This window comes from Paroedura picta, chromosome 7 (assembly GCF_049243985.1).
Source record: "Paroedura picta isolate Pp20150507F chromosome 7, Ppicta_v3.0, whole genome shotgun sequence".
Classification (NCBI taxonomy): Eukaryota; Metazoa; Chordata; class Lepidosauria; order Squamata; family Gekkonidae; genus Paroedura; species Paroedura picta.
Window position 1 is genome coordinate 71,740,770 of NC_135375.1, and position 24,734 is coordinate 71,765,503.

Consider the following 24,734-nt stretch of genomic DNA (forward strand, 5'->3'; position numbering starts at 1 on the left):
ACAGAACTGCAGAACACGCTCCTTTTGCCCCCAATTCAGCTAAGATGGGTTCCACCTACTCACCCCAAGATGGTTCCTTTGAAATAATCAGGACACATGTAGAGTTTAAGGGGGAAGAAGAGGAAGAAGAAAAGGAAGAAGAGGAAGAAGAGGAAGAAGAAGAGTTGGTTCTTACATGCCACTTTTCTCTACCTGAGGGAGGCTCAAAACGGCTTACACTCGCCTTCCCTTTCCTCTCCCCACAACAGACACCCTGTGAGGTAGGTGAGGCTGAGAGAGCCCTGATATCACTGCTCAGTCAGAAAAGTTTTATCAGCGCCGTGGCAAGCCCAAGTTCACCCAGCTGGCTGCATGTGGGGGAGTGCAGAATCGAACCTGGCTAACCACTAAACCAAACTGGCATGAATGACAAACAGAGACACTACTGACCATTTTGCTTGTCTCTGCTTCTTCTTTGCCCCACCCCAAAACCAAGGGCATAGTAGAACAAGAATGAGCAGTATCACTCTAGAACTTGTTTTCGATCTATAGCCGTCTCTTCAACTAGAGCTCCCTCTGGTCCAGTCAGTGCTAGCAGTCCTGCTTGTTGCACATAATTACAGTGTAGCTATTCAGAGCACTCTTATTGTGAGCAGGTGGGTTGCTAGCTTTAAGTATGGTGCCTCTAAGGAGCAGAAGCCATTGTCACTCCTGTATCCTATTCATGTGGAACCAGCTCCATTACTGGCAGAATCTAGGCTTACCTGGAATGGTGGTGGAACAGAATGCTGGTTGGATCCAAACTTGGGCCAGGAGGCTAGCCAATGCACCCTAACACTCAAGCCCTTATGGCTAATTGCTGTGCTGCCACTTTCAACTGTCTTGTGTAGTTCCACTGGACTACTGGAGAAAAGATAGCCCAGATTTCCCCTACCCCACCACACAGGATGGATACAGAGAGACCCACGTTGCATGAGAGACCCATGAGGGCTTCTTGACCTCTATTTCAGTCAAATTATGTGCATTAGAATGGAAAGTTAGTAGAAGAAAGACCCAAAGCTGAGCTCACGTCATGGCTGTGAGGTAAAAGAGCATGCTGCAAGCCAGATACATCTGTTCTATAGAGTAGCAGTGATTTAAAATTAGAATGTGATGATTCCAAGAGTGAAAGTTGAGCACAATCTTTCACATGAGTGCTTCCAAAGCCTACTTGGTCAGTGTTCAAAGCACCTTTTAGACCAATACGTATTTTTTTCATCCATTATGATCCTGTTCTTAAGTGTGCACTGAAAGCAAGAACTCAGCAACTTCTTCATTATAGTACAGGTTTTTAATAAAAATTTGCAGTTCCAGCTTCAAAAACAAACTGTTTTATCCATTTCCTGGAAGGCAGCAGTACACATTTTTCAGCATAATAATCCTGTGGCACTTTTTTTTTCAAGGAAAAGTTATACATGCTGCTGGTTAATTATTCATGCCCAAATATTTAATTTAATCAAAGAATTACAAGTATAGGACGGCTCAGGTTACTCAACAAAAAGGGTGTTGTATCTTGTACGAAATCCATTTAGGAAGGATATACATTGCCAGCCTAAACAGAGTCATGACAGTTTAAGTTATGAATTTAGAAGGATGTGACAGTTTAAGATGACAGTCAAAATCATTTTGAAAAATAAAAAGAAAGCAGTCATAACCACAGATCCATACAGTTTTCAACCACGGCTTTTAACATGCACAGGGATGATCTTGTCAAGTGGTCTGGTTGGGGAAGGGAGGTAGTATTTCCCCCAGATTCTATTATAACCATACCAGAAACCATCTCTCTCTTTATCTAGGAACATCCTTCCATCCCTTTTAAACAGGTTCATCTTACTTGACGTTTTCCCCCATCGGTGCAGGAAAAGCTACATTTTAGAGGACTACTCTACTTCCACCTGTATGTATGGACTGATAACTTCCATTTCATTATATCTGAAGAATGCACAAGAAAGCTTGAATTAAAACTTCACTGATCTTAAAGGTGCAACTGGATTCAAATTTTGTTCAAGCACTTATTTCAGGGTTCCCATATTATATTAACCAGCATTCATGAAACCCAGTTGGTATCACTGCAGATGTAGCACTAAGCTCTAGTTAAGGCCAGGAAGAGGAATAAGTTGACAATGTTGACAATAAGTCGAGCCTTCGGGGAGGGCGGTATATAAATCTAAATAAATAAATAAATAATAAATAAATTTGTACCAGAGAATGAAAGTTGGAGGGATAAAAATATGCACCTGAAGGTGTCTCCCCACCAGTACAGCATCTAAAAAAGACCCTGGTTTAACATAATTCTGTTAACATAATTCAAAGCTATTTTCTGCAAGGTTGTTCCTGTATAGCTCACTTGCTAGCAGCACTTGAGTACCTGAGTACCATCTGGGCTGCATGTAGTTTTCCCCACTCTCCTGCCAGGCACAGTGAGAGACCACAGAACCCCAAGGGCTCCTGGGCTATGGCTCCTGGCCTGGCATATGCATTAGTCAACCCAGTGAATCAGGATCTGCTCAAGATGTGTGTGTGTGTGTTTCATTTACATAAATTATATTGTTTGCATTTTGGAAATTTCTGTGAGCTGCTTAGGGTCCCTTTGGGGAGAAAAGGAGCATAGAAATTCCCTACATGCATTCTCGTGTCATGGCTCTTCATTGAATGATGAATATGTGAAATGAGGTTCTTTGAGTTTTATGAGCTGCTTTCACTGCCCTGTCACTTGCAGTTGAGCTCTCATGGCATCCCTGCTTCTTTTACAGCTATCAGCTTTCTAAGGTCACAAATGGATACTTTTTAGAAAAGCAAAGTCCTGTTCTCACAGATAATGCCAAAGCAACTTAAAAAAAGAAAAGAAAAGAAAGTCTCTATATGAGTGGAACTGCTGTTTATAAAGAAAAATAGTTTATTTTAGTTTATTAGGGGCGTGACATTATTTCATCTAAGCTGTTCTTCAGCATATGACTAGACTATGCTTGATTGATCCTTTCTCCCCTGGAATATTCACTTTGTGTATTATTAAGGCTATCACACCAATTCTCTTAGTACTATCAAATCCACATTCTTAGCGACCAGGGTGAAGGGGTGAAGGAAGATTTAAAACATGGTGGCCTTAGCCCACATAGCAAGCGAAAGCATGAGTTAACTCAGGCATTTTCTTTTGGCACATCTCCCTGGCAACCATCATGTGCACTCCAAATTAAGAACAGCTTAAGACTCACACTTTCCATACCTAAGATTGCATACATACAATGAAGTCTTTTCCTTTCCTCAATACTTCTGTATCCTTCTTTCCATTTCCCATTCTTTGCCTCTATTTCTTACCTCATTATACTTTTTCCAGAAAAGAGCCCTGGAAGTCTACTAGAAGAGTCCAGGCAGGGGCATTGTATCTCTCAGCATGAATATAGCTGGATTAATCCACTAACATGTACAACTAACATTATCCCTCATCACTTGAAGTATGTAGACCTCTGGGTATATAGCAGTACCGCTGGGCAAGCAGCCCAATGATAAATAAAGTCATGCAGCTACATATATGGTTCTTTCTTCTAGCCTAGGGCTACTAACCCTAGTAGTAGGGTTTCATTCATCATTGTTAATCTAAGTTATCTGTACTGTTTCATGTGAACCGCCCTGAGCCTTCGGGGAGGGCGGCATACAAATATAATAAATAAATAAATAAATAAATAAAGCATTTTAAGAAGGATGAACTATTTCAGAACTACAATTTGGATTCTCTTAGCCTTGGTTGCCACAGGAAGGAATTAGAGCTATTACACATCAGCATGGTAGTAGCAACAGTGCAGGCAACTAGGGCATACACTTCCAATTTGCAAAGCTGCTCCAGAGCAATAAGATTGCTTAGCAGTCATATATGCTTCTATGACTGCACATCTAAGGGCCAAGGAGCACTGTCCTTTACCAGAGGCCACCAGTTCCTTAATGCTTTGAATTCAACCAGAACAGCTGATTCTGTTTCATACAGTCTTTTTTTTTTGCTGATTTATTTATTTGTTTGTTTGTTTGTTTAGATTTCTATAGTGCCCATTTCTTTGCAGCTCTGGGCAGTTTACACAGAACATTATAACTTACATGGAACATTACATAACATCAAAGCAACTTTAAAAACATCAAAAGATTACAAAACCACAATTATAATATAATAACAATTAACAGTAACTTTGGGAGAGTCATGGGCAGGCTTCTGGGGGACCAGCAGGTGTTCGGAGTCGGTCGGTCTCAAGCAAATGCCTGGTGGAGGAGCTCCCTTTTGCAGGCCCTGCGGAACTGTGGAAGTTCGGGCAGGGCTCTGATCTCCTCAGGGAGCTCATTCCACCAGGTGGGGGCCAGGACCGAGAAGGCTCTGGCCCTTGTTGTGGTCCGAAGCACTTCTCTGGGGCCAGGGATCCGCAGCCAGTTGGAGGTGGCAGAGCGTAAGACTCTTTTGGGGGTATAGGCAAGAAGGCAGTCTCTCAGATACACTGGGCCCAAACTGCGTATGGCCTTAAAGGTGATTACCAGAACCTTAAGCTTGATTCAGAATTCAACTGGGAGCCAGCCAAGTTGTTGGAGTGCCGGCCGGATGTGGCATCTCCATGATGTTTTAGTGAGAATCCTGGCCGCAGCATTCTGTACCAGTTGTAGTTTCCGGATCAAGGATGAGGGTAGGCCTGCATAGAGCGAGTTACAGATGTCCAGCCTAGAGGTGACCGTCGCATGGATCACTGTGGCTAGGTGTTCTGGGTCCAGGTAGGGTGCTAGTAGCTTGGCTTGGCAGAGGTGGTAGAAGGCCAGCCGCGCTACCTTTGTGACCTGGGCTTCCATTGTAAGGGAAGCATCAAGGATCACGCCCAGGTTCCTGGCGGAGTGCGTTGGTAAGAGCTGCACACCATCCAGGGTGGGCAGACGCTCTTCCTCCCATGGTCCCTTCCTACCCAACCATATCCGTCTTTGTAGGGTTGAGTTTCAGGCGACTCAGCTTGATCCATTTTGTCACTGCTTCAGACATTCTGGGGGGGAGTCAGGGCGGTCATCCATCAGGAGGAAGAGCTGGGTGTCATCCGCATATTGGTGGCAACCCAGCCCAAACCTCCGCACCAGCTGAGCCAGAGGGCGCATAAAGATGTTAAATAAGATAGGAGAGAGGACTGCTCCTTGTGGGACTCGACATGTGAGCTGGTGTTGGTTAGATATTCTCTCTCCGATCACTACCCTCTGTCCACGGCCCCGGAGGAAGGAATTCAGCCATTTGAGGGCTGTTCCCCCTATTCCAGTGTTGGCGAGGCGGCCAGCTAGGAGCTCATGATCTACTGTGTCAAACACTGCCGATAGGTCTAATAGTATGAGCAGTGCTGATCCGCCCTGGTCTAGCTGGCGTCGGAGGTCGTCCATCAGGGCGACTAGCGCTGTCTCCACCCCATGTCCAGGCCGAAAGCCTGACTGAAATGGGTCAAGGGCTGAAGTTTCCTCCAGGAATGCTGATATTTGGTCCACAGCAGCCCTTGATGGCCTTAATATTTTAATGTGTCTTCAAGAGGATACAATGCACTGGGGCTGTGTCTTTAAAAAAGGTTAACCTGCCTGAGATTGCATTTTTAAAAACAGTTAAGTGATAGTATGGCCTGCTGCCTCCTTTATGTTCTTTACTGCAGAGCATTTATGCTCACACATCTCAATGCTTTTCCATCCAAAGTGTTACAAGGGAGATTCTGTACTTGTGAACTAAATGTTCCTGACACTATCCGACATATTTAACTTGATTGCCCTTTGTACATGGTCTAGTGAAGGCATGTCATACCTCTTATACCTAAATGGAAAACTCATCAAAAAGACCTGATCTGCCAATTTCCATTGAGTGATAAGGATGCGAATGTCACTTTTATTATGGCTAATTTTTTATCTACAGTTTCTAAATCTAAAATGGCTGGTGTATTATGACTATTCTATTTCTGTTTCCCTTGCTCCTATTTTGTTATATGCCAACACAGGGATTGTGTGTGCTATGATATTATGTAACATTTTGGATTCTGAAGAGTGAAATTTATATAATTGTGAACTTCCCTGAAGTATATTTTTTTCTGTAAAGGGAAATAAAAATTAACAATTTCAGAAGGCTTATCACACATTTAAAGAGTTGCAGTCAGTCACCAAACATAGTTCTATGGATCTGTTAAGTACCTGGTGATGAAAGCGTCGTTTCAGTACTCTCAGTCTGTTTCCTGAGACGTGTCTTCTGCTTGAAGAACAGCCACCTTCCCAGTCCCACTCACAAGGAGATGGAGGTATAGTTGCCTGTTCCCTAAATAATAAGCAAGAGAAAAATTGAAATTTATGTCCAGTGCTACTAATATTTTCCAGTTAATCCAGGACATAGAAATTAAAAGAGGGTTCAACTGCTCTGTCAGCCTTACCTACCTCACAGGGTGTCTGTTGTGGGGAGAGGAAAGGGAAGGTGACTGTAAGCCGCTTTGAAACTCCTTCGGTTAGAGAAAAGCGGCATATAAGAACCAACACTTCTCCTGCTAGTAAATTACTCTTTTGAAGCATTTACAACATACTCAATGCTCTTTTCACACCAAGTTTTCCCCACAGTTTAGACACTGACCTGGAATGATTTTTCTCCAAGCTTCTTTAATTTTCCATTTGTCATCTTTCTGTGGCTTTTCTTAAATCAGATCAAATGTGATTCAAGAAAGCATAGAAAGACTACACATTTTTTTTTAAAGGACATGAAGGAACTTGATTTTAAAAAACCACTGTAGCACCCAAACCACTAGAATATCCCCCTGTAAAAAAAAAAAACTTGTGCTCCTTGTGCTTATTTACTGAGAAATAAGGATAACAACATTTTAAGATACATAGGATTTGCAAATAAAAAGCTTATGGATGTAGAAGCTGCCTTAAGGTGAAATATTTACTAATTTGCCTATGTTACATGTAAAGATTTTCCTTGTATTCCTTCACCCTAGCAGTTCCTTTTGATCTGCTGAAAGATGTGGGACTTACCTGGAGAGGGAGGGGGAGAGAGAGAGAGAGAGAGAGAGAGAGTGAGGAATCTGGGAAAAGACAGCAATTTGTCCTCTACCTGTACAAGTCCACTGGCAGAACAGGAAAGAGGACCAATTTCATGCCTTTCCCCTCTTCATTGCAGTCCTCCAACCTGCATAGCTTTTAATTTATTTATTTAGCTTATATATAACCCACACCTTTCTCACTGAGACTCTAGGTAAATTAGAGTACAGAGGAAGAACAAAGTAATCATACAGGACACTGAAGGAACAATACAATATGACTAGGAATACAATGCAAACTTAAATGGACTCTGGGGAATGGTAGAGGACAGGAAGGCCTGGAGGATCATTGTCCATGGGGTCGCAATGGGTCGGACCCGACTTCGCACCTAACAACAACAAGGAATACAAAGATGAATGACAATGAGAGCAACATATAGAAAAATGTGGTGGGTTCTCCACATCTTTGGAAATTTTTAAGCAGAGGCTAGATAGCCATCTGACAGAGAGGCTGATTCTGTGAAAGCTCAAGGGGGTGGCAGGTTACAGTGGATGAGCGATAGGGTTGTGAGTGCCCTGCATAGTGCAGGAGGTTGGACTAGTTGACCCAGGAGGTCCCTTCTAACTCTATGATTCTAAGAGTGGTGCAAATGAACAGTGCAGTAGAACTAGGACTATGAAACTGAATGCCACTACCATGTAAGATTTTAAAAATTATTTATAGTCCACCTTTTTCATTAAGGCTCAATACAGACTCTACCAAATAAATCAGTAAAATCAACAGACTTTCTGATAAGTGAGGTAATAGGCATAGGCAGGCTTTTTTTTGGGATGGCACTCCCTAGTACTGTATACCAGAACCTTTCTTCATACGGAAATCAGCGCAGCCTTATATAAGAATACCGAGGGTTTTTTTTGTTCGTTTTTATTTTAAAAAAACCAAAACACTGGGATTAGGATTATGGAAATCTGAAAACAAATCGTAAATATTAGACATGGTATGCTAACAATGCCAAAAAGTGGGATTACACAGCTACATAATAGTGTAGTGACAGCAAGATTATGCGTGCATCAAACAGATAATATATACTGTATATAGTATACTGTCCTGCTCCCTTTATTAAATCAGCTTCTTGAACCATTACATCACAGCAGTCCTTTTACCTTTTTAAAAATGCCTCTCTGAACAATTCTGCTTTAAACACCTTGTGGGATGCCAGAAATGGGGGGGGGGGCTTCCTAACCATCTCAGGCAGGTAACTTCGCAAGGTGGAGAACACAGCAGAGAATGCCCCTGGACAGGCAGTTGCTGATCTCACCCATTCGTAGGGCAATACCTGCTGAAGATGCTGCTAAGATGAATGAAGCTGCCAGGGTAGGGAATAGGTAGAGAAGCAGTCCTTGCTATGAAGAGCTTTATATCTGACCGTCAGTACCTTGAACTGAGCCCAGTAACTGATGTGCAGCCAATGGAGTTACTGCAGAGGGACTGTAATATACATGTTGACCCAGTTCACAACAGTAACCAAACAGCAGCATTAAATATCAACTGGAGTCTGAGTTGACGTCAAAGGCAGATCTAGGTATGCAGACAGTGCTCTACTCTCAATATTACTGTGACAAGGATTCAGGCGGCCAGATCTGCCAAGTCTAGGGAGGGAACCATCTTCCAGGCGAAAAGAAGAAAGTATTTTTACCGCTTCATTAACTTGCTTCTTCAGGGGTAACGCTGGTTCCAGGATAACTCATGGGCTCTTCACTGAATTAGCAAAGGTGGGCTCTTCACTGAATTAGCAAAGGTGGGCAAACAAAATGTAATTCAAGATTTCAGTCTTCCAAACCAGCATGATGTCAGGATTCAATTTTGAATTGTTCACTTTTAGCTATTTAACATTCCAAATAGGCAGTGAAGAAGAAGAGTTGGTTTTTACATGGTACTTTTTTCTAACAGCAGGAGTCTCAAAACAGCTTATAGTTGCCTTCCCTTTCCTCTCCCTACAACACACACCCTGTGAGGTAGGTGAGGCTGGGAGAGCCCTGATATTACTGCTTGGTCAGAACACCTTTATCAGTGCTGTGGCGAGCCCAAGGTCACCCAGCTGGCTGCATGTGGGGGAGCAGAATATCAAACCCAGCTTGCCAGATTAGAAGTCCACACTCCTAACCACTACACCAAGCTGGCTGTCTCCATCTACTGCATCACCAGGAGATATGGATAGTGAGACATAGAGCTGGGAGTCATCAGCAAATTGATGGCACCAGTTTCAAAACTACTGATTATTTCCCCTTTATACAGAGACTGAATAACATGGGGGATAAGACCACAGAAACCATAGCAAAATCCTAACTTAATCTTCAATGGCAATCCTTTGAGTCTAGTTTGTAAGAAACTAAACAAATCCAGAACACAACCTTGATACTTTCTTCTGCCTCTAGAGATCTCAATAAGATTGTATGATCCACTGTATCAAGGGATGTGGATAAATGTACAAGGAGAAACAAAGAGGCATGGTTTTGTCCACATTTAATTCAAACTTCCAAGGCCATCTCTATTCCATAGTCTGGCCTAAAAACGAAAAAGGTCCAGAGCAGATGAGTTATTTGAGAAGGCCTGGCATTGTTTGCTATTGCTCTATCAATCACTTTGTCCAGAAAAGACAGGGCCATTCCGCACCGGGATCCATGTAGCAAATTGTTTGCTGAACGAAAAATCGCCATTTTAAATAGTGGAATTCGTTGTTATGCATACCTGCCTTTGTAGTGGAATCCAGTTGCGTTTCTATCGTTTCCCACAGGGTTCCTATCTTGGCAAAAATCGCTAGAAAGGAAGTGCTATTGCTGAGCTGTGTCCCGCCCCTGGTCATCAACCAGCCAATGGGCAGCCGTTATCATGCTCCCAAACAGCCCCTTTCCCTTTAAGGAAGGTTTTAAAAAAAAAAACACCTGTTGCAACGAATAGGCGTTGATTCGTTGCAACAGAGAGACCCATCCAGCTAGCAGGTGATGTCTGAGCTGCCGTTTCATCGTTGCCACGCTCCCCCCCCCGAGTGAAAAAAAAAAATCCCCCCCCCTCACGGGCGCGATTTTCGGCCAAAAACAGTGTGAAAAATAAAGTGAAAATAAACCAGCAAACGGGCCTCTGCGATGCTTGTGCTTGGTGACTTTAAATAGAGGGACTGCAGCCGGGGAAGCCTCACTGGGTAAACGAAGGCTTGCTGGTGCGTTGATCTCCGCTCGCTCAGAGAAAAAAAAATGGCGATCGCTTCGCTGGAAGATCAGAGGAGAGAGCCAGGGGGAGGGACTTTGCAGAAACTGCAACAATGGTAACGCACAGAACTTTCCCGCTAGTGTTGCAGATTGGTTGCAGGAGTGTAGCGCTTTCCGGAGGGTGAATCCACTTTTTGGGTTTTCCCTGAAAGCGCTACAACGAAGCGCTTTTTGCGGATCGGTTTCAGGAGTGTTGCAGATTGTCAATGACGTTGTGCATAACGGCAAAACTGTAGCGATTTCAATTAGTAACCATTGTGCTATTTTGGACGAATGCGGAACGGCCCACAGATTAGTCACAGGGTAACAACTGGCCCCATCAGTCTTCTGTAGAGATTTTTTTAAAGTAGTAAATGGATAACTACCTCTGAGTGGCTGAGTCAGTGACAGATATCAATGACTCATTAATGTGGTCTGTACATGATTTCAGCAACCAGGATGGACAAAGATCCAGAGCACAAATGATGGCTTTCACAGATCCCAGGATCCTGTCAACATCTATCCACACAGGTCATATGACTGCAAGCATAATCTTTTTAAAGGGCCAAAAGGGAGTACTGGAAAAAGGAGAACATGTGATACAACCCAGATGAACCAGGAAGAGCACTTCACATTTTTAGAGCTACAGGTACAATGTTGTCATGGCAATACATGCCTGTAAACCATTATATTCATATTTCTTTTTATAAAAATAAATGCTCAGTCTGAAGGCAGCTCATGAATTCTGAAGCTTAGGTGCCGTCAAAGATATCTGTGTGCCAAGCTGGGGGTGGATCTCTTCTGACCTAAGTATAGGGAACGGCAAAGGGCCAAGTGAGTGCTTGTATTGGCTGAATCAACAGGCTGTCTCATTAAGAAACAAATGTATACATTTACCTTGGTAGGACAAAGAACTGTCCAACAGTAGTTAGTGGTGGAGGAAAGTCATTTTACACACTTGCAGAGAAAGTACTACTACTTCAAATGTTCAGGCACCAAAGTCTGGATAAAATCAGATTCTGGAAATATGCCTCTATCCCTGCAAAAGCCCTGCAAAATGGCCATACATATTGTGTTCAGGTGGGGTTTTTCAAGCTAAACAAATGATATTTAAACTACCTCCCAGGCAGTTTCAAACATCTAGTTCAGTCCCCAAGCTTAGTAGGGACTTCCTCTAAACAGATGCCATTTAATTCAATCCCTTAGTTAACTGAGGCCAAGACTGCCAGCTAGTTTCTCCCTATCTCTGGAGCTTCAGTATTTTCCTCTGTGCATTCAGCGTACACACTGCTACAAGCAGGAATGCCAGCCCAGTGGGGTCTGGAGAGCACCTGGAATTACAACTGATCTCCAAACAGCTTTGGAGGGTGGACTTTATGCATTATCCCCCATTGAGGTCCTTCTCTTCCCCAAGCGCTGCCTGCCCCAGGCTCCTTCAAATGGCCATGAATTTCCCAGCCTGGAGTTGGCAACCCCAGCAATGATGATTAACTCTCTTCCTGATGCACTCATTTCTAACACTGCATGCTGAGATGGCTGGCTCCAACTTATTCTGATCCATCCCTGCTATAACCAAACAGTCCTGGGCTATACCTTACTTCCATGGAGATTTCATCTGCCATTCTTGTATGTAAGCTTCATTAATACAGCCCTGTTCTTATTGATCCATCTTGGCTCTGTCTAATTAATACCTCTGTCTACTAGCCCTGGGGAGCTACATTTTATCACCACACTGCATTCATTCGCTATGCCAATTATCAGCACCAAAGGAATGGTTTGTGGTGTCTCATGCAGACCAATAAACATTATATCAATAGGCTTAATCTGAATCTTCCTCCTGTATTTACATTCTATTCAAAATCCAAAATTTGGAGTTTTAGAATTGTTTGAAAAGGAGGTGTCTGGGGAAAGAGACAATAATGGAACAGAAGTTGAGATTGCCATTACCCCTCCCCTCATACCAGCGGTGGGCCCTCTAATGGCCTAAACAGCCTCTGGAGCCGGTACTGGACCAAGCAAAGGCTAGAGAAAGCTCCACCCCCGCCTCACCAGGATGGCATAACAAGTGGCCAAATGGCTTGATCCAGCCCCACCCCAACAGTAGGAGCTCAGCGCCTATAATATAGATTCAACCCAATTCTCTCAACTGTGCATCTCCATAGTGTGTGGGAAAGCTACAGCTATTAAATTCCTGATCAAGTTCCTGAGGCCTGTTGAGGCTGTGGCCCGCATGCACCCATAGCTAAAAGCCATTACAGGAAGAGGCTAACCTGGAAGGTTCTCCATTCTGTGATCCTCAAATCCTCTGTAGTCAGGGGTGTAAACTACAGGGGGCCAGCAGGGCTCTAGCCCCTATTTGTTCAGGATGGCACAATGCCCCCTCTGATTTCCAAGCTAGGAAATCCTTCATCCTGCCAGCCCTTTTATCTATCCTGCCTGGATAGAATCTGCTTTTGTCACCTGATTGAATCAGAGCCAGGAAATCCATGGCTTCTCAACCTAGACCCACCCTGAATTCCTGAATCTTATTTATTTCCAATTCTTTTTGTTAACTCCTATAACTACTGCTGCTCTGCAGTCTCATCCTCCTCACTTGCACAGAGGATGCCAGCTCTGCCGTTCTTTCTCTGTGAACTTGGGACATTTATTTGCCACATGGGAGCACCCCCTCCACCACTACCTTACATTATTTTCCCTCTCAATCCGTGGATGATCAAACCAACGTACTGGAAGTTAAGGTGATTTCGGTATTATGGGGCCTGCCTCTTTACAGAAAAAGAAATGAAAGGAAAAGAAATGGAGGAGGTAGAAATATTTCTCTTTTTTGTCTCTGTGTATCCATTCACTCTCTCTGTGTGTGATAATGGTAGTCACTCAAACAGAGAAGGTGAGGCAGTTCTGTTACTCTGGACCCCACTTCCACCAAATACTCCCATATTTTGAGATCAAGGTATCTGAGAAGCAAATATTTACTGTGGATTCTGAGATGCACTTAGAGAAATGTGCTGAGTATCCATTATGGGATTAGTGCAATTGTCAGTGTTGGTCTAAGACTGGGGAGACCAGAGTTCAAATCGCCACATAGCCACGAAGCACACCATGCAGCCTTGGGATACTCAAACCATCAGCCTGTGAGGAAAGGAGAGGAGGGGAAGAAGCATTTCCTTTCATACCTTACATTCCTTTCAATTAAATATTTACTCAAATTGTCTCTGTGAGGGAGTCCATGACATTTTCCCTCTTATTTTACAGCGTCCTCTTTCTTTGAATGAGAATTTGAATATTATGAGTGAATTATTTTTTTAAAAACTATATGATTAATTGTTAATGATGCATGCTTTTTGGAAATATAAATAATTTCATATTGAAATCATTTAATGTAGAGTACTTAGGATGGGTCTGGATCAAGTTCAGCTCTGTGCCTGGCCCATGAAATTCAGAACTCTATGCCCCTGTTTGTAGTCACTGTCTGTGCAAGCTGCTTCCACAAGAGTGGCTGCTAAAAAATCTCCAGTGAAGAAAACAAGCTCATAAACCCAAGTCATGCCCCAGATGCTTGAGGTAAACAGGACTATCTCCAAAGTATTTTATACAGCAAAAGGAAGTGCAAAGAGAAAAACGTGTAGTCCAGAGCAACCATCACAGAAATGCAGCAGCCATCACACACATCCCCCCCCCCACACACACACCAGAAATTGGAGGGACGGTTGCCATCAGTTACTCCTGTTAATGTTTCTCATAAGGCATGTTTACATCCTGGGTGTGCAGCTAAATTAAGACATAACACAACAAGTGTATAGAAAACAACGACAACAAAAAACCTACAATGGGAATAGGCATCATTTGTGAGGAATAGCCAATGGATTCCATTGTGTACATCTGATTCATCTCTAGCACTTCCAGCTGTAAAAAGTGACCTCATTTACTGAGAAGCAAGTCGGACATCTCTTTATCTATGTTCAGAGTAGGATGGGTGTGATTTGCCATACGAACTCAGTCAGATTTGTTACAGACTTGTATTTCACAGCTATTGTCTTAGCCACAGCTATACCAAATCTTATTCTGCAATTGGTTTAGAAAATCAACTTAACAAGATGAAATTTCCTAGTCATGTATTTCAATTGTAAGAGCATTTACTGTAAACCTGCAGCTTACATCTCAGCTATGGGGGAACAGGGTCTATATTGTACTTTTGTAAAGTGTGAGCACTGAAACGGACTTTTAAAATCATGCATGGCATTGCACATTAACAACCATAGCCAGGTCATTTTGGTTTCCTTCATGGTGGCCACACACTGTACCCCGCCCTGCCCCCCCCCCCCCGGTCTGGGCTCATCCAAAGCCGTTTCTCATGATGCAATAGAGGCTGCTTCTCAAAGGAAAAATAAGCTGCTCTCATTGTGTACATGTACATAAGTGCTTTTTGCACATGCACAGAACCTTTCTAGATTTCTAATACCAACATCACTTAAGCAGGACATAACTTGTCAAGTTCTTCTCTTGATTAAGAACCTCAATTAAATTTTTCTTTAATGAATTAATTCAAGTGTTGAAACCTGGCTTGCACTAAAATAAAGGCCAATCTAAGTAAAAAAAAAAATGCATGTTGTTCTCAGTTCCTGTCTAAGGGGGGGAAAGACACCAGAAAAATGCTTTTATTGAAAAAAGAAAAATAAGGAAGTTAGAAGCAGTTCAGCCACCCTGGTTGCCTGGCCACAAAAATTATGTCAGGAGATTCTTACCAGCTGTAAAACGTTTTCTTCAAATGTAAAATTAACATTCCATCTGATAGATCTCTCTTTCATACACACATACTCGCACTTCCAAATTATATTGGCATTTGGCACACTCCCAGTTCATTGCCATGATGCAATGACTTTCAAATCACTGAGCACAAAATGTATGAGTATTAGATGTGAATTGAACCTGTCTGTTTTTCAGCTTGTATCCTTTTAAAATGCATGTGAGTGGCGATTGGAAAAGGAGTGACACTCTAGTTTACTGCATTATAAAGAGGCACAACTGAAAAACCCTCATATACCTTTCAAAGCAATGCAGTAAGTTCAGCATCTGAACGATTCTAATGTTCTGCATTTTGATCTCATTCGATAAGTATTTCACTTTTAAGCGGTTTTCAAATTCAATATCTAACATGGAAATTGTTAGGATATAGAGAATATAAATGCCTTCAATAAACATAAACATTAAGTAGGCTTATAGGAATCAATTTATTTTATTCCTCCAGGATCAAAATGTTCCTTTTCTAAAATAACAGTCAAAATTACATTCCAGATACGGGGAGGCAGGAAATGTAATCAAGGATTAAACCACAAAATTCCCATTTGATTTGCCATTGCTTCAAGTCTACATGGGCTTATCTGCTAAGTTTTTGTATCAACAGTTTATACAGAGGCTTAAATGCTATTACTGACACTGCTGTCAAATTATCCTAGCAACCCAAATGCCAGCCAAGAACATTTCACTAAGAAAATTAGGTTCTGGCTCTGCAACTCCCTAAATTAATGTTTTCATACATTTGCAGATAGCTGCTTGATCTCTAGCATACATTCTCACTAAGTAAATATTTGTTTTTTTTGCAGTTACTCATTTATCCCACATGAAACTTACCCTGGATGTTGCCAAAGGTTTGCATGTCGGACTACAGGCAATAGTTCCCTCTTATTAAGGGGAGTGATCCCAATTGCAGCCTCAAGAATGGTTATATATTTCTTGTACTTCATCCTGCCTCTTTCAATACACTGCTGAACAAGACGACAACTGGTGTTGGGCGACAGCCTCCAAGATCATCTTGCCCCAGAAATCTGAATGAGCTGCAGCGCTGTTTTTCAGAATGGGCTGTGCACATTGCAGGCTAGAGTTATAAAAATAACTTTTGGAGATGAGCAAAAAAAAAAAAATCCTGACAGATTCTCCTGAAACGTCATAGTTACATAATTCCAGCGATCTTTGAATAAAGCACTAATGAAAATGAATCAAGAGACAATCGTGGGTCTAAGCCTGGTCCGATAATGTACACTCTCCAATTTACTAATCCTCAGCTAAATCTCCGCAGCTTATAATCTTCCCAAGTACTAATGGAGTAGCAGGTGACGCGTCTCTCAGATGGAGTCAACTGCCTGCTACAGATTTGTTCTCTCAACTTTGTAGGGCATTAAGTAGTGCTGGATGCAAAGCATTCTGCCTCCCTTCTATTTCATGCCAAACTAATGGCATCCAAAAGGACTGAGCAGGGGAAGAGGTGGCATATGGGAATTTTATTTAAATGAAAGCAAAGTTAGCAGATGCTGGGGGAGTGGGGGAATCTGTACAGAATTAAACAAAATAACTACATTTATTTAGAAAGGTCTTGCAAATATCCTCCCAGGAGGATTACCTTCAGTTGGCCAAGAAGGAAAATGTTATTAAGGGGTGTGTGTGTGTGTGTATCATTCCCTCCTATCCCCCACTTTCCAGCCAGCCCTTCATAAATGACTAACACAGACATGTCTAGCAGGCCAGTAAAACTGAATGTGGGCTAACAACATCCAAGGACTTTTTCTCTACAAAGCGATTTAGAACCTAGCTTGTGGGAGCAGCATGTCACACACACTCCTGAAGGCACTCCCTCTCCTAATTAGAAAAAAACCCCTGTATTTTGAAGGATTGGGCTCTCAAGAACATTTCTTAAATATTAGATACTTTAAAGCAGAATGAGGGGATGGAGTTTGATGGCAATAGAAGGATAGGGCAGCTGAAATAAGACTAATTCAGGATGAACTAGAGTGGCCAAACATTCATTTTAATCTTCCTCCCACATGCCTCAAGAGATATATGAAAAACATGTCCTTAAGATTTGGCATAACTTATGTCACATGAAAGAGCCTCTTGTGGCGCAGAGTGGTAAGGCAGCAGACATGCAGTCTGAAAGTTCTGCCCATGAGGCTGGGAGTTCAATCCCAGCAGCCAGCTCAAGGTTGACTCAGCCTTCCATCCTTCCGAGGTCGGTAAAATGAGTACCCAGTTTGCTGGGGGGTAAACGGTAATGACTGGGGAAGGCACTGGCAAGCCACCCCGTATTGAGTCTGCCATGAAAACGCTAGAGGGTGTCACCCCAAGGGTCAGACACGACCCAGTGCTTGCACAGGGGTTACCTTTACCTTTTTATGTCACGTGACTTTATTCATAGCATCATCAGACAGACAATTTTCAAGATCACCAGCGAGGTATACTGCTAACTTAAGAAAAAGAAAAAGACAACCAGCGCACTTTCAGGCTAAAAAAAAGGGCAGTTCTTCAGCACCAGAAGCTATTCTAACACTGTAGAACCAAACTGAAACACACCATTAGCTATATAAATAAAAGGGAAACAGCCTCCAAGGTGGAATCTGTTCAGGTCTGTCCAGGCCTGGAATGTGGGCCAATTTGGGCACCCAGCAAAGCTGGGTAACCCCGGATTGTGCCGGCCCCTAGAGACCCAGCCCTCACCAGGCAGCCACGTGTGGCTTGCCCGCCCTCGCTGCCACACACGCTGCCCGCAGAGGGCGAAGGAACTGCGCCTAGCCGGCCCCATGTGTGGGGCGAGGCAGCGGCGCTGGAGGTGGCAGCCCTGTGACGGCGGCGCTGCCAACAGAGGACATGGCTGGGGCCGGGCTGCTGCCTCCTGTGAGACTCAGCAGCACAAAGGACTGCACTGCCGAGGTGATGGCCCCGCAGAGGCAGTGGAGACGGGGGTGACATGGAGGGCCAGGCTGCCACCTCTGGTGGGGCTCACTACCAGGGAGGGCAGCAGAGAGGCAGAGAGCCCTGCTGAGCCCCCATTCCCCTTAGAAAGAGAGAGACCAGCTCAACACAGAGAGGAGCAGGTGGGGCAGCATGGTGGGCCTGGAGGGGGGAACCTCTAGCGCCCATTGCATCCATGCATGCAACGGCCTTTATGGCTAGTAGATATATAAAGATTATTTAGTTGAGGCCTAACAATTACATTTAACATTGAGGGGGAGGGGAGTAATCATTTCCGATGGTAGGTTTGCCAACTCTAGAGGGGAAGGGTCCTCAGTGGGGTATAATGCCAGGGGGACCAAACTCTTGTCATCTGGAGATTAACTGTAATTCTATGAGAACTCTAGTTCCTTCCTGGAGGCTGGCAACCCTTTCAAAAGTGCACACTACAACAACATGTACACACACACAGCATTAATTACTTATATATTTTATGACATTCAAAGGCAAGAGTGATATTAAAAATAATAAAGGCACTAGCACACGATCTTAGTCTCCTCCCTAACTAGCTAGACTACAAAAAGCGACAGTGAATAGAATTACCACATTCTTCATGGCTGCCAGCCTGGTGAATACAATCCAATCCCATTCCATCCATCTTTACACCGCCCGTGGCGCCGCGGGCGCCACGGACTAAATAAAACAGTAAGCCCTTGGAAGGCGGGCTGTGTCCGGGATGAGGAAGGGTGCCGATTGGCCCCTTCCTCATGACAGACTATCGGAGGGACCAATCGGCAGGCGCGAAGCGCCTGCCAATTGGTCCCTCCGATTCCTTGCCGGAGCAACTGCGAGCTGCGCGTAGCGCAGCTCGCAGTTGCTCCAAGCCAGCCGGCCTCTAAGAACCTCTAAGCCAGTGGTCCCCAACCTTTATTAGGCTGGGGACCGGCAGGGCATCGGGCTGCGCCCGTGGGGGCCGCCCCCGCGGGGGCCACGCCCACGCATCGGGCCGCGCCCGCGAGCCGCGCCCGCTGATCGGGCCGCGCCCGCGGATCGGGCCACGCCCGCGGGCCGCGCCCGCGGATCGGGCCGCGCGGCCTCTCGCCGATTCAAGCCGCCGCCCAGGGAGCCCCCGGCCTCTAAAAACGCATCGCCGGCACAAGAAGATGGCCGCCGGCAAGAAGACCGCGCCAGGGAGCCACCCGCCGAAGGAGCTGCCCACCGCAAAGGAGCTGCCCGCCGAGAAGGAGCCACCCAAGGAGCTGCCCGCCGCGAAGGAGCTGCCCGACGTCGCTACAGCCCTCTCACCGGTAAGCTACCTTTCCTCACCCTGCCCTCGCCAGTCCCTCGCTCTCCCCCCCCCTGCTAGGGCCCATTGTATTTGGAATACAATGGGCTTTTTTACTAGTATATTTATATATTTATATGCTGCTCTCTCTTTTGGCTCAGGGTGATTTACACTGTAAATCTCATAAAGCAATGTAGCAATACAAATTCAAATAGAAACATATTAAACAGTGAAACTTGTATTGAACAGTGCAATTTAACAATCAGTACCCAACAATCAACTATTTAGTTTCTCTGTGCTATGGTTCTGTTTTTCTGTTGGTGCAACTGATGGGGCTTCTGGTTAATGGCTGGTGGCTGTTTACTTGTCTTGACCAAAAGCCTGGTGGAAGAGCTCCTTTTTGCAGACCCTGTGGAATTGTTTTAGCTCTGGCAGGATCCTGGGAGCTCATTCCACCAGGTGGGGGCCAAGACCCAGAAAGCACTAGCTGTGGTTGGTGACAGATGAGCTTCCCTGGGAACCTCAGGCCCATGAGCAAAGTTACCATCTGCAAGCATCATGTAATAAAATCTATACCACAACATGTCAACAAAAGGAAAATAAAATGGTCTTTTCCATCAAAGGTTTCCCTTTAGTACTTCAAAGGAATTAAAATACAAACCTGACTCCTCTGTTCAGACAGCTTTCAAGTGGTTTTAAAGAGAATTCAAGAGAAATGTTGCCTAATCCCCTGAGGAAATATAGATTACAAAGAGAGAAAAAGCACTGACTACATTCCTTTCCCCCAAACCAAGGTAAGGTCACTGGAACATCTGTCCTCCTCTCCTAAGAACAATTACTTGGAACTCCACTCCATTGGTCTTCAAGCCAATCTGCACATGGTTCCAGGAGACTGAAGTGAGTCTCAGTGTCACATTTCCGTCAATACAGAAGACCAGGTGCTGCAGGTATGATATGTAAGCACAATGAAAGAATAAATTAAAGGGCTAAAAGATTTTGTCTTTAGCATCTCACTTGACATGGTGCCACCATACCAAGAACCTTTTCAAAGTATGGGGAACTTCATATGAAATAAAGCCTTATTTGCTCTTTATGGCTCAGTTCCTTGCCTTTGGGTTCCAGTTTTAGACTATGTAATTTTCATTTATTTATGTCTAATAATACCTGTATTTTTATGGCTTCTGTGTTTTTAAATTTTGTAGGCATGATGGTCAAAGTATTTGGTATTATTAGTTAAATTTGTTTTAACTTTGATAACTGCTACAATTTTATAGCCAAAGGGCAAAGTAATTTTAAACAATCAATGAAATTACAAAAAGACCAAAACAAACCACCACTCATTATCTAGCCACCCTTTTGTATAAGACAAATTGCCATCACCTGCATGCAATCCCTGGTTCAGCTAAAATTATGTTTTATTGGGGGGGGGGGGAGGTTAACTGATTGAGACTACTTATGCCTGGAATATATTTGATGTAGCTGTTATGTTGTATAACTATAGTTCACATATCAAAGCATCTGGGGGCAGTTAGTGTATTTTTCTTACAAGGAACAGATACTTATGTAGCTTTTCGCAACTTTTTAACCATCAAGAAACCCCTGAATTATTTTTCAGTCTTCAAGAAACCCCAGAGGTGATGTGATTGTGCAGAATATGGTTTGGAAGCATAGCCGTGTTCACACCCACCCAGGGCCCCTCCCTTTCCCATCCCCTCCAGGCCCATCATTGGCCTTTTGGGGGAAGGGTGGGTAGGTTGACATGACTATATATGGTCATAAGGTAAAAGGTAAAGGTATCCCCTGTGCAAGCACTGGGTCATGTCTGACCCTTGGGGTGACGCCCTCTATCGTTTTCATGGCAGACTCAATATGGGGTGGTTTGCCAGTGCCTTTCCCAGTCATTACCGTTTACCCCCCAGCAAGCTGGGTACTCATTTTACCGACCTCGGAAGGATGGAAGGCTGAGTCAACCTTGAGCCGGCTGCTGGGATTGAACTCCCAGCTTCACGGGCAAAGCTTTCAGGCTGCATGTCTCCTGCCTTACCACTCTGCGCCACAAGAGGCTCCTATATATGGTCATATCACCTGATAAATGTTTAAGAATATACACACACACAAATTAATTCACTCCTACCCATTCAGGAAACCCTTCCAGGGCTGACAAGAAACCCCAGCGTTCCTGGAAACTCTTGTTGAGAAAGCCTGTTCTAATGTATCAGTTGCTGACTTCAGATTGGGAAATTCCTGGAGATTTGAGGATGGAGCCTGGGGATGGTAGATGCTACCCTCCAAAGCAGCCATTTTCTTAAGGGAAACTGAAGAACATTCCAGGAGATCTCCAGGTGCTACCAAGAAGCTGGAAACACTATATATAACTACGTTCTTACACAAAAGAAAATAAGAAATAGCATTTTAAATTGTGAAATTAAAATATTACACTGACAATGGACATAAATCCTCACATAGCCTATGAAGATTTTGCTATGTATTTAAAATGGAAGAAAGCTTCTTTCTAAAAGGGGAATAATTTAAGCTTTATCCTTGGGAATAAGATTTTAAATTACTATTTTATATTCCAGTCCTCTGCCTCTGAAAACATCTGAACAATTCTGCATTTGATCAACTATAGCTTACTTCAATATAATCCCATGAACTAGCAAGTAATCCCATTTATCTTACTAAATTTACTCTGTCCTACAGGCACCTCTGGCACCAGTGTTGCTTGCTCTCTCTTTATAGCATGCTATATTTCCAGACAATAAAAGATTGTGGCCTGTTATAGACCAGATTTTCTTTAGCGCTAAATTGGGGACTGACTAAGTAGATAAAAGCTGTGTGTTTCCATATATAGGCAAATCATAGTAATGACTTTTGTAACTCGCTCTATACAGGCCCACCCTTGTCCCCGACCCAGAAACTGCAAGTGGTGCAAAATATATAACACCTTGGAGAGCTCACATCCAGCCAGTGCTGAGGCAGCTGCATTGGTTACAGGTTGAATTCTGGATCTGGTTCAAGGTATTGGTTCTGACCTTCAAGGCCATATGCGACCTGGGTCCAGCATATCTGAAGGACCACCTGTCTGCCTAGCCCCCCCCCCCCAGAAAGCTCTCCACTCTTCAAATACCAATAGGTTGGTTGTGAGTGGCCTTGACTCGGTGACCTTGGGAGTGGCAGCAAAGAAAGCCAAATAAATAAATAGTTCCATTTAAGTGAAATTCTCACCCAGAGATTGCTATTTCTCAATATAAAAAATAAAGAACTCCCATAGTCCAGTGGTCCCCAAGGCCGGGGCAGCAGCCCGGTGCCGGGCCACGAAGGCCTCAGCACCGGGCCGCAGCTCCTTCTCCCCCCCCCCCGCAGCGAGAAGCCCACCAGGCCATGAGCAAATCAGCCGCCAAAGCAGCCGATTAGCTTGCGGCCTGGCAAGCTTCTTGCTTCGGGGGGGAGGGGGGAGACTGAAGCGCGGCCGCCAGCATGCTGGCGGCGCAAACGTGCATGTTTCCATTTCCTCCTACTTGGCAAATGATACCTGGTAACATAATCAGTCCAGACAATATTATACCAATGATCCATTTCTTTTCAACATGCCAGGTAATCCTAATTTGGGCTAGGTAAATCCACGCATGCGCGTTTGCGCCGCTGGCATGCCGGTGGCCGTCGCTCCCTCTTTCCCCCCTCCCAAAGCAAAAGCTTTCCGAGCCGCAAGCTAATCAGCCGCTTCGGCAAAACTGCCACATGTGCGCGTTTACGGCCCCGCTGGACGCAAACGCGCATGCGCGGCAAGTCCGCACATGCGCGTTTGTGGCAGGGCTGCCATGCATGCGTGGGGGCTGGGTCGCCCTCTGCCTCCACCCAGTGGCAGCAGTCCACAGCCAAGGAAAGATTGCAGACCACTGCCATAGTCTATCATTAACCATAAAAATATATTCACATTTATCTACTATTATTTTCTGGTTTCACAGAGGTGGGCATCATGTTCAGAATTACTTTGGAACAAATGCAAGACACTAACTTTCCTATTCAAAAGTTGCTTTACAGAAAGTCAGGGTAAAAATACAGGAAGAGGTAGAAACTTCTGTCTGCATTAAGACACAGCTACCTAAACACTTATGAGGGAATTAACATCAAATTAATGAGACCAGAGCGGAAGCAAATTTACATAAATCCTATGAAGTCATATTCTTTTGCTTTGGTCTGTCTTGGCCAGCTTTACTAGTTATTAATGATGGAATGATAGATTAAAATTATCTTTCTGGATTTGTGAAATGAAAAATGCATGAAAAATAAACATGTTTCATAATTTAGAACTAATGGAAATTCGTTTCATACCAACACAGGTATCTGACTCTGCACTGACCCAGAGTTCAGTGGAATGTGGTCTGAAGCTGGAAAATCTGTTTCTATTTCCTCCTACTTGGCAAATGATACCTGGTAACATAGTCAGTCCAGACAATATTATACCAATGATCCATTTCTTTTCAGTATGCCAAGTAATCCTACTTTGGGCTAGGTTACCTAAACATGAAACCTTAGACCATTTCTCATAAACAGTTACTTAGCTCACTTTAATCCTAGGACACAATCCAGTACACTGCTAAGCATGTTTAAATCCCATTGATTTTGATGGGATTTCTGCAAGCTGAACCATGTGCTGCATTGCTTCCTTAAACCTCTATAGAAAAGGAGAATGAATGAAAGGAAACTTACAAATCGCAATATAAAATAAGGTTCAAATAATTTTTTTTGAAAAAGAGACACAAAGGTCCCTGATGATGCTCTGACCCACGTGAAAAGCAAAGGATCCAGCTAGAGAGATACAGAACTCCTAATAACGAATGTGAATTGACCTGACCCTGTGAGCAGTTACAGCCAACTCTTTTAACTCATCAGAACATTTAGTTAATTTTTTTCAGTTTCAATTAACTATTAATCAAAAGTAATTATTAATCAAAAGTAATTATTAATCAAAATAAAAAGGAATCCAAAAATCTTATCAATATCAATATTTGATATTGAAGTTTCAATAATGTTAAACAAAAGAACATTTATTCAAAATAAGAGTTCCATCTTTTCCTAAATTTCTCATTATCTTTATACATAGCCGGAGGTTTTTGTACTTGTAATCATCAAGGAATTTTGTTGGTTTTATAGTAATCTGAAAGAAAATACAAGTTTCCAACCCTTTTTTTTTAAGAAAAGAAAATTTATTCCAGTCAGTGTCATCAGCATTACAGTTATCTATAATTGACCCAAGACCAGCCAAGAATCTGTTCTGTCCACAGTGGATATGAAAAATCATGCACAGAATTGGCCATGATCCCAGGAGTTCCAAAAAATATAAAAAACGGTGGAGAAAGCACACAGATCAAGTTGAAGCGATATATAGGATGCCAGGGATTCCTGAAATCCAGCATACTCAATGCATAAATAAAGGGTGCTTTAAAAGCAATTTATAGTAT

General features: G+C 43.5%; 1 protein-coding gene across 2 annotated transcripts in view; it reads right to left on the bottom strand.

Annotated features, from left to right (window-relative positions):
* Positions 1-24,734, bottom strand: part of TJP2 (tight junction protein 2) — an 82,772-nt gene that overhangs the window by 47,310 nt on the left and 10,728 nt on the right. For both annotated transcript variants that reach the window (XM_077344879.1, XM_077344880.1), the window contains exon 2: positions 6,190-6,310. The gene's annotated coding sequence lies outside the window, so the exon portion shown is untranslated. The remainder of the gene's footprint in view (positions 1-6,189; positions 6,311-24,734) is intronic.